The sequence below is a fragment of the Equus quagga genome, chromosome 17 (assembly GCF_021613505.1).
Source record: "Equus quagga isolate Etosha38 chromosome 17, UCLA_HA_Equagga_1.0, whole genome shotgun sequence".
Classification (NCBI taxonomy): domain Eukaryota; kingdom Metazoa; phylum Chordata; class Mammalia; order Perissodactyla; family Equidae; genus Equus; species Equus quagga.
Genome location: NC_060283.1, coordinates 9656744 through 9668428, shown reverse-complemented (window position 1 = coordinate 9668428; position 11685 = coordinate 9656744).

Here is an 11685-nt window from a genome sequence, read left to right as displayed (position 1 = left end):
TTTCTTCTTAGTATTGGGTAATATTCCATTTTCTGACGTACCACAGTGTTTATTCATTCAACTACTGAAGGACATCTTGGTTGCTTCCAAGCTTCGGCAATTATGAATAAAGCTGCTGTAAACACCCTTGCTCAGGTTTTCCCATGGACATACTGTGTCAATTCCTTTGAGTAAATACCACAGAGCACAATTGTTGAATCAAAGGGTGAAAGTATGCTTAGTTTTATAAGAAACTACCAAAATGCCCTCCAAGGTGCTTCACTCTTTTGTATTGCTATTGCATGAGAGTCTCTGGTGCTCCACATCCATGCCAGTGTTTGGTGTTGTCATCATATGATCTTTTTCTTAAAAAAAAAAGCATTGAAGAGAGACAAATGAAACAGCTACAGTGAGGAGTCCTTGACTAGGAGAATTCATTTGATCAGAAACTCAGGTGCAAGGGGCAGCTGAGACAGAACTTAACTTGCATGAACCTCCATTCCATCTGATGTGTCACCACTCCCAGGAATCCCAATTGAGAGTATCATTTTGTTACTTTGCCATTCATAGACTGCCAATGCTTTCTGGTAGACTTTCTGGCTTTAAAAATGTGCAGCTTTGAGCAAGTTTCTTACTTACTACCAGGCAGTTGTCTCAACTATATAAGAGAAATTATAATAGTTTATACCTATTAAATTTGTGGCAAGAATTAAATTTAATAATAGTGTTTCCACAGTGTCTGGCCATAGGTAGCAAACAAAAATGTTGCTGCTCCTCTTTTTATTACCACTGTTTTTAGCTACAGGCAGTTTTTCAACCCAAGAATGTATATAGAGGATGACATCTTTATAAACAATTATAGACCACTGAAAATTGCTTCTACTTTACATTCTCTAAAACAATCTAGAGATAATAATGTTAAGATATGGGGTAGAGGTCCTAAGTTTGAAAATATAGCATTGTCTTGGTCCATGCTTACTTGATATTTTTCTGACTCCTTCCTAGAAGAGTTTTATGGAGATATAATTTACATATAACTTCTTCTCAAACAGACTACATTCTGTTAGCCGAGTCACCTTCTCAACACCCAGCACCAATCCATGTTTACTTGTTTTCAAAATTTAATAAAACATGAATGGCAAACAATTACATAGCACTTACTCAATGGTAAAAATTCACTGGTGAAAACCTCTTTTAATCTTCACATCTATAACCCAATGCGCAGGGTGATGGTGAAACTTATTGGCTAGACTGGGGTACATTGGATGATGAAAGGGGTCACTGAATGCTCAGAATTCTGGGACAGCAACATAAACCAGGATTCTCCTGAGCAAAGTAAGATGTATGGTCTCCTTCCCCATGAGGTGGGCATATCATTTTTCCCCAGCTGCACACCATAAGACAAGAGAGGTCAAGTTAACTTGACTAAAGGCACACATCTAGTGGATGGCAGAGCCTGGATAAGGAGCCAGGTGTTCTGACTTGAGAGACAAATCTCAACACTATTGCTATCTTGAGTTTGAGCTTTACAGAACTTCACTTTAAGGCTCAGACAGATCCTTGTGACCTTGACTCCCACAACTGAGGAAGTGAACCCCAAGTAGATTTCTGGGCAGGCTCCACATTATCTGCTCCAGGCTTTGTTCCCCTCCCCCACTGTCCTTTCCTGGTCCCACTGAATTGAAACTCCTTATTCATTCCCAATGCCACATCAAAGACAGCTCACTTCTTGTGCCCTTTCCTGGGCCCTGAATCTTCAGAGATCTCTTCCTTCCCAGGACCCCATCACTTTCTATGTGAAGCTCTCTCTTGACATCTCAGGACTTGATCCCATGACCCTTTCCTCCCTGTTCATGGCCCTTGAGGGCACAGCATGTGCACCTCTGGTCTTTGTGTGACAACAGGGATACAGTAGGTACTTAATTAATTTTTGCGTAATGGCTTTTCAGGACAGATTTTGAATTTTTACAGAGAATTCATTGGTTAAATTTCGTGTTTTATTATTAGGTCTATTTAGAAAAGGAAGCGCATTTAAATTTGTATCTTTAGTAAAGGCAATGGTTAATCTAATGACTAAGCCAGACTCAGAATGAAATCCTGGTGCTAACACCACCTTCTTTTTGTTCCTGGATGAGTACTTTGGAGTCTCAACAGGGAGGGGCAGGTGAGGCGAGGAGGAAGTTGGAGCCCATGCCATCAGGGCATGGGCCACCTCAGTCTCTGTGTTTCCATAAAGAACCACTACCTTGATCCAATCTAAACAAGATCCATCTAATGACTTGAGACGATGAGCTGGATTTGGAAGATGAGCAGGGATCAGGTTCATTCACTAAAACCCTGAACTTTAAACAATTTGACAGTTCCATAAAATATGTAGTTAAATATTTAATCCCATATGCATGTGACAGTTCGTATGGCTCATTGAATAACTACACTAATATCTTCGCTATTTGTTAGTAATTTTCCCTCCACTGCATGTTCACATTTTCTTGCTAATCATTGGCATCCACAGTCGTGAACCTCTGGTCACTAGGGGCATTGCAAGGGATATGTAAGGGGACCTGATACAAAGTATTTCCCCTGCTAGAGCCATGATTCTTGTCTGGGACGGATTTACTCCCTCCTCTCACCTACTCCTGTGGACAATGTTAGTGTCCAGAGATGTTTGTGGTGTTTCCACAGGGTGAGTGCTGTCCTATTGACATCAAGTGGGTAGAGACCAGGGATGCTGCTAAACAACCTACGATGCTCAGGACATCTACTCAAAAAAGAATTCTTCAGCCTCTAGTGTCAGTAAAGCCATGGTTGGGAAACCTTATCATAGAGAAATACCTAAAAGCATTTGCCTTGTGGTGAAAGGTCAGTAGTGCAAGGTAGCCTCACACAGTGGACAGTGAGTGGAGCCCCAGTGCAGACAGATGCCGGCAGGAGTGTGGGCATCTGTATCCTCTAGTGTGCAGAGCTCAGCTTCATGGCCGTGCCTCTGCCCAGATGCTCCCCATATTTTCTCTGTCCTGTCATCCTCATCCATTTTGTCCTTCAAGATCCAAGTCAGTCATCACCTCCTCAAAAAGACTTCCGTCCTGGAGAATGCAAGCTCACAGGGCTCTGTTCTTCCTTGAATTTCTATAGGCTTTTAATTTCTATAGTAGAATCTCATTCTCAGGGATAAACCTCATATATATACCTTCAGTTCTCACTGTTATATCCTGTCATTTAACAAGATAAGTTGTTTTGTTTTGCTTTGTTTTTTCCTGAGGAATAATCACTCCGAGCTAACATCTGTTGCCAATCTTCCTCTTTTTGCATGTGAGCCGCCAGCACAGCACGACCACCCTGACAGTGGTGTAGGTCCATACCTGGGAACCCAACCCAGGCCACCAAAATGGAGGGCACTGCACTCAACCACTAGGACACCAGGGCTGACCCAGCATGATAATTTTTAAGGAACTATAATAAATTGTCTTCGCAAAGTGTCTCACTATACTTAGCAGGCAAAAATCTTGCTACTCTCTATTTTACCTCTATTGCTATTAGCTCCAGATGTTTTGCAACCCAAGGACCTGTGTGGAAGATGACAACGGTATGTTTCCAGCAAGAAATCCTTGCTACTCATCTTCTTTGTGCAAGGCACTGTGCTAAGTCAGGATGAGAAAACCAGATATTGTCCTGCAATTACGGAGCTGAAGTCCAGGGGAGCTCACATCTATTAACTGATTATACATTTGTAAGTCTACAGCCTCGTAATTGAATCAAAAGATGCACAATGTACAAACAGAGCCTAAAAAAGGGACATTGACTAGGTCTTTGGGGTCCAATCTCCCAAGGATGGGAAGATTGAACTGAAATAGTGAGTCAAATAGACAAGGAGGAGGGCAGACATAAAAAAGTATGAACTATGAAAACTAAACAGCAGGGGTGAAGAGCTTTAGGAGTAGTAAAAATATGCCCCTCCCTGATGGAATATACTGTGAACCTGAGTCTGCACCAGCACAAGCTCTGTTCAGCAGATATGGAGACTTTCTGACAGCTTAGCGTGCTGTCAGAGAGGTTTGACTACCTAATTTGCGTCCATGGGTCTGTAGACTCAGACCATGAGCCTGGTTTCCTCCTCCACATATTTCACAGAGAGGAGGTATATCTAGGTTTCCTTACAGTTCTGAAAAGTGGTGATTATGTGGTTTTCATCAGTGCTCTAAAATAGGAACCGGTGACCACCCACAATGTTTGACAAAGAGAACAAGATAACAGTAGTCAACATTTTTTGAGAGATTAGTATGTGCTAGACTAATTTAAATTTACACACACACACACACGCACACACACACACACACATTTATTCATCCTACAAAACCTATCATGGGGCACTATTTTTTTTTAAGATTTTATTTTTTTCTTTTTTCTCCCCAAAGCCCCCCAGTACATGGTTGTATATTCTTCGTTGTGGGTCCTTCTAGTTGTGGCATGTGGGACGCCGCCTCAGCGTGGCTCGATGAGCAGTGCCATGTCCGCGCCCAGGATTCGAACCAATGAAACACTGGTCCGCCTGCAGCGCAGCGCGCGAACTTAACCACTTGGGCACAGAGCCAGCCCCGTCATAGGGCACTTTTATTAGCACCTTTTCCAGATGAGAAGACTGGGTTCTCTTATCTAAACTGAGTAATTATCCTAAGGTCTGAGACCACAAACATCTGTAGCCACATCTCCATGGTCCTAACCCACCATGACATCCGCTCCTAGTAGTGGAGGCAGAGCTGTCTACAGGGACCATCTACCATCCAGTGAAATTGACACTGTGGCCCTCCCCTGGGACTGCAATGTGCTTACTGATAACACAGCTCACAAATGTGCCCTTCATTAATAAAGGTCTTTCTCAGTGGTTCTCAGTCCTGCTGACCAAAGTGGAGTTTGAATAGTACACGTGTCTGGGCGTCACCTCAGGCCTACTGAATCAAAATCTAGAGAGGGGAGCCAGGGAATCTGTATTTTTCAAAAGCTCCCAAGTGACTTGATTATATAATTGAGACTGCAAATCTCTGGCCAGGAGCGTGAGTCCTCCTTAAATATGCTTTCATTTAAGCCGGTAATTACTGATGAAAGAAAATCCTTCCTACTCACACACAGCAGGATAGCACAAGAGTGGAGCGGTAGGTGGGGAGTGTATTGCTCTAGCTGCGGCTGTCATCACCTCCATTAAAACAGAAATTGACCCAGGTTGCAAAGCTAGGTTTGAATGGAAGACTTGAACTCGTGGGGGAAGGTGAAGTGTGCATCCATTCTGTTCACCTGTCTCTTCATTCCATCATCTTCCCTGCCTGGAGCCCAAGAGCAGAGAAACTCTCAACATCTGTGGTGCTTGTCTGGCTCCTGACACCCCAGGACTCCTTGGGAAAAAAGAGCATTGAGTTCATTTAATCATCACAATAAACCTAAGATGACAGGTGAGTAGCTAGTCATCATGGTAGCCTTGCTCTCTGTGGACTGAAAATATGAACCTCTACATTGTTGTCAACTCCACCAGACACAAAGACTCTGCTCTTGGAATGAGCCAGGGAGAGAACAGATAAAGGAATGTTTCCCCAAAGAAGGTACCCAAGGGTGGAATGTGTTCAGTAGTGTTTTAAGGTACCTATGTGTGAAGATGGTGGTGATGGAAAGGGAACTGAGGGAGAGGATAATTCTTGTTCAGACTTGATCAATGTGTACTGAACCAGGCAAGGTCAGCTATCAGCACACAGAGGAGGGGTCAAAGCTGGGTCTTCCTACAAGTAAGTCTCTGTAGCCAAAGATCCCCCAGCTTCCCAGTCCCCTGATCTGCCCTCCTGATGTCAGAACACATCTGTGCCTTCCACCTATGCGGAGAACAAAGATAGAAAGATCAAAGAGTCAGAGGAAACAGGACACATTTCCAGGGGTGCCTGAATGCCCTCCTGGAGGAAAGAGTAGAATCCCTCTGGGTTGCTCTCCTGGAATCTGCCTTACTCGGGAAGGAAGAAGGTGTGGGGGCTGTGTCACAGATGGATGGCATCAGTCCTCAGTGAGGAAAGGAGGGCTGGAAGCCAGACCTTGGGACCTGCCACATGCCATATGGGCAGGACCAACAAAGCTCTTCAGGTACAAATAGCCCAAATAGCCCTGGGCTCCCCAGGCTCCTGAGTCCAGCCCCTAATTGGTCATCATTTGCTAAAGCTGCAAACTCAAAGCAAATAAACCACCATGAGGCTGTCCCTGTCTGTCCTGCTGGTCACTCTGGCCCTTTGCTGCTGTGAAGGAGAGTATCATTTCTAATCAATCCAGCATCAGCCCTGGTAAGTAACCTTGTCTGAACTAGGTGAACTTAATTGGAGTGATCAGATCAAAATCTAAACCTTTTCCTCTGCTTGTGAACTAGCCCCCAAAAGCCCAGGGCTCATTTTATCAATCCTAATACTCTGGAACTTTTACAAAAAGTCTTTGCAGGTGAATTTTAAGAGTTTTCCACTTGAAGCCTGACTCCTTCTCTGTGATCTGTGTTTGAGAAACAGCATGACATAACAAGATTTGGATGGGAATCTCGGCTCTGCCACTTAGCAGCACTTTGACCTTGAACAAAATGCTTAATCCCCTCGAGTCTTATCTTGTCATCAGGTTTTACAGCTACCACCAAAAGTACCTGTGACAGTGGGGTGGGATGAAGTGTGTCAGGAGTCTAGCTCTAGGTATTGAGCTGACATCTCGTTGTTATCAGACATCTCCTTCCAGGGGTTTTAATGTGCCAGTTGAGTCCACAGCTTTTTAACTTATAGAGTCAGACTCATAAAATGTTACCGCTGGAAGAGTTTTTGGAGAGTTCTCAGTTCAAGAAGACCCAGTGTTCTCTGAATGATAAATCTTCAAATGGGCTGTGTGAACAAGCAGCATTCAATGTGTCTACAAGTACTGCTAGTTTCCTAGGATCACCACCAAGAATTGTGGTAGAATTAGTACAATTGTTAGGGCTAAATTTCTATTTTTCTAGATTAATTCTAGCCATTCATTCAACAATACTTTTGCATGACTTTGTACCCTTGATACTGACTCAAGTTTTGTTGAGTCTTTCTCTTTCATCTGACTTTCTAAACATCCTCCTCTTTCTCTATGTGGCCTCTGATCTTACCCTCTCCAAATTCTCCTCATAGTTTGATATCTAACCAGGGGCCAGATCAGAGCCTGGTAGGACAGGTCCCGAGCTGCAGGTTGGTTGCAAACACTTGGGGGGTTGGAGAATCCAGACCAGGAAAAGTGGTTACTTCAAGTCTCAGCACAGTTCCAATGGGGGCAGGAATGAGCCACACTTTCCACCTCTCACCTTCTCTAAGGAATTCTGTACATCACTGCAGAATAAAAGAGCCAATCGTAACTTTGTGAATAAGTTTCAAACGTGTTCAAAGTGATTAGAATTGCTTTTATACCTTTTAATTTTTTAGCTACATCTGCATCCAATGACATAATCCTATTCTTTAATTTGATCTCAAAATAACATACAAAATAACAATAATAACAAATAACAAAATAACAATAATAACCATGGCAAAATAACATTTACTCTTCTCCAGATTTATTTGAAATTTGATTATCAAAAATCTCATCTTGGGCCAGTCCTGGTAGCCTAGTGGTTAAGTTCAGTGCACTCCACTTCAGGGGGCCTTGGTGTGGACCTATACCACTCTATTAGGGGCCCCACTGTACTGGTGGCCCACATTCTAAAAAATAGAGGATGATTGGTATGGATGTTAGTGCAGGGCGAATCTTCCTCAGCAAAACAACAACAACAACAAAAATCTCCTCTTACCCAATATTTAAGAGAAATAAAGTGTCACTCTATTAGCAGGCAAAACTTAATTTTTTCTAATCTATGGAAAGTGAATTTCAGCGAACCAGAGTAGTTTTGGAAAGTAGTGGGGTAAGCCTGAAAAAAGAATTAGGCATCAGGAAACCTGGCACCCAGCTCTGCCACTTGCAGTGTGACCTTGAGGAAATCATGACCTTGAGGGTCTCACATTGTCATCAACACAACGATGAGATGGGAATACAAAGTCCCTGGGTTTCCTCTGTAGTGGTAATATCAGAGATATAGGAAAAATAAGCTTTCCTCACATCATGGTATTTCTTTTTCTTCTGCTCCAGTCAACGTGATCATCTGTTCATCCCTTGCTACCCATATCTCAGCCTTCTTATTTACTATTGACCCTGTCTACAAGTTACAACTTCAGAAATATATGGCACCTTCAAAAGCTGTTGAGGCCAAGTTGCAAGTGAAGACATGCATGAATGAGATCTCCCATGGGAACAAACTTCTAATTGCAAAAATATTGGTAATTCTTTGTCCTTTGTGTGTAGGGGCTTCTGCTCAGCTGAACAGCTAGGAAGGAGGTCAGGGTGCTGCTCTTGAGGGGCACAGATGGTGGAGGCATCCGCTTCGTTGCTCACCTCTGATATGGTGACCTGTGGCCACAGGATGAATGATAACATTACACCTGCTGAGCTATACCCAGGCTCACAGAGCATCTGGGCATGTTTCTCCTTCTCAGGTCACCTCTCTGGGCAGCAGGTTCCACGTGGTGTCCTGAGAAGGAGGACACCAGGACCCCATGCAGTGAGGTTGAAGGGCCAAAGCACTGCTGCCTCCCTGCTTGGGAGCTTTCCTGAGGGCGAGTTCCCTCACCCTGTGGACACAGTCCCTGTGGAATTTCCTGGCGAGTGTTGGCAGCATTGAGGAGTGTCGGGGAGACAGGTGGGAGGGAGAGAACTAGCTCAGGCTCTCTGTCACAGTGGGGAGGGCGCTGGCTGTCTTCTCTGGCTGGCCCTCTCCTTGCACCTCCATCCACTTTTCTACTCCTCACCTACAACTCTCCTCCTTATCATGGCCAGTGGCAAAGACCCTCTTGTTATATCTCCTGCAGCCACATGTAAAGGTGAAACACTTAAATTATGTCTTTATCAAGAAGCCAGATAGTTAAAGGTATCTCTCAATCCATCTACCACTGGATTTACATCATGAGGTTCAGCTGCAAATGCCTGTAGAAGCTGGATTCTCAGCTCTAAGGAGCACATGTGCCATCAGGCTGAATTTCCACACGCTGAGGCTGGGAATCTCCTGAAAGCAGTACTTCCCAAGTCCTCTCCCACCCCTGTCCCCATCTCTCAACCTTGTGTTCCCTTTAGAGTAAAAAAGTAGTGTCCTCTGTCCTGGGACATCAGAAAAAAAGAAATTCTGGGCTGCTCTGTCCAGCCCTTCACCCCTCCTTCTATAGAAACCTGAGTCCTACTCTTGGGTTACCTCAGGGTTGATTTGCTGGACTGTGGAAATGGTTCTTTCCTGACTCTCATGGTTGGTTGTAACTATACCAGATCTATTTAATTTACCTGCACACTGGGGTCCTGCCTGGTATCTTCCATTTGCCTTTTGTTGGCTGAAATGTCATTGACATCTTGGTGTGAACAAGAGTCTGTGTTAACAGGTTATCTTCAGGAGCAGCATGACTGACCTCCCTTTTCTTTCTTTATTTTTCTCTTTCAGGGGAGAGTACTATTGAAGTGTGGTCCCACAGATTTCACAAATTTACCAAATCTTATGTAGTAGTACTTCTGTCTTTCAACGATCACCTGATCTTCACTGGAAAATGTAAAGGTTTCAACATCTTACTTCAATAAATGATTTGCCCTTCACTTCTCCACTTATCTGGTCATTATCCAACAGTCCCTGGCCTCAAGTTGGGGTGGGTTTCGCCAATGGGTATTGTCATTAGTAAATGTAAGAGACCCAACCTCCAGTTACCCGTGGTAGCCTGAGGTACAGAGATCACAAGCAGAAATATTTGTCATAAATCATCCTGCATTACTTTATTCATTTCACGAATGAAAAGGATGGTTAAATGTAAAAAAATGGAAATGTTCCTGCTGTTGGTCTTGTATTGAGGGATTCCTGAAGCCCAACTGTCTGCCCAGTCACGTGGTTCCCAACCAATAGCATCACTAATATTGTGTCCTCATCATAACCACAGCCAACCTGTTTGGTCCTCTTCCTTTCCCTGTGGTTTCAATCCTACGCCCCGTCCAGATAATTTTTTTCCATCTACTCTCAATTTATAGTGAATATCCAGGGTTCAATTTCAGTTAACTCTTTTTTTCTTTTGGAAAATATATTTATTAAACACATACTATGTTCAACTGCATTGTTTTAGGTCTTATGAGGAATTCAGAAATAAATTAGAGGAAGTGTATTATCTAGTGAGGGATACATATATATCAATGACCAAAATACCAAACAGAATGTTCTAAACGTTCTAATGGAGGTAAATGCATGCTGACAACATTAGGAAAACAATTATTTTACATTGCTTCATGTATTTTCTTTGTCTCTGTAGGTTTTATTTTTTGCCATGTAATGACCTTCCTATGTCTCAGACTTCTCTCTCTTTCTCCATATTTAAGAATGAAGGCCAGAAAGGAAGAGAGAGAGCAATGTGAAGCAAAATAAATATCTTTATATACGTGTGTGTGTTTGCGTGTGTGTGTGTTTCATTGTTGTTTTCATTTGGGGGGAGACCACAGCTCATCCTTCCTATATATTGTGTTTTCCTCTTGTGCCACTAATGGCTACATATTTTTCTTGATATTTTCAGTGTTTATGCTTACAGATGACCTTACCGTCAACATCTCTGTCAAGTACATTTCCTCAACACCTGTTACGAAATGCTACAGGCTTCCATGGACATGTGACATCATATTGGAATGATCCAGTTCATTTGACATAATGCAAATAGATAGAGTACATGTTGCCTAACATATTTAAGCAGCATTATATTTTGATCAAGGGAGACTTTGCGAAGATTTTGGATGGCATCACATATAAAGATTCTTTTAGCATGTTTATTATTCAAACCAATCAACCAAAAAGATGCTATTGAAAAACATGCCCTCCTTGGTGAAAGATAATGCTGAGATGTATGATAAAAGATGTGTAATTAGAGTTTTCACATAGCCATCACATATATACCCACAAATATTAGTGAGTAGGCACATTATTTTTTAAAGCATATGGATTTTTAGTTCACTCTAAATCTTTTCTGAAGAGTTTTTTATTCATAGGTTTCCGTAAGGAAATTAAAATGGGCAAACAAGATATTCTGTTGGGATTTTCATCTTTTTTCCAATTATTTTATTGAGATCATAATGCTTCATAACACTGTGTAATTTCAGGTGTACATTACTATTTATCACTTTCTGTATAGACTGCATCGTGCTTACCAGCAGTAGTCTAATTTTTATCCGTCACCATACATACGCGTCCCTTTAACTCTTTCGCTCACCCTCGAACCCCCTTCCCCTCTGGTAAACACTAATCTGTCCTCTTTATCCACATGCTTGTTTATCTTCCACATATGAGAGAAATCATGCAGTATTTCTCTTTCTCTGTCTGGCTTATTTCACCTACCATCGTACCCTCAAATTCCATCCATGTTGCTGCAAAAGGGACGATTTTTTCTTTTTTTTTTTTTTTTAAGATTTTATTTTTTTCCGTTTTCTCCCCAAAGCCCCCTGGTACATAGTTGTATATTCTTAGTTGTGGGTCCTTCTAGTTGTGGCATGTGGGACGCTGCCTCAGCGTGGTTTGATGAGCAGTGCCATGTCCGCGCCCAGGATTCGAACCGACGAAACACTGGGCCGCCTGCAGCGGAGCGCGCG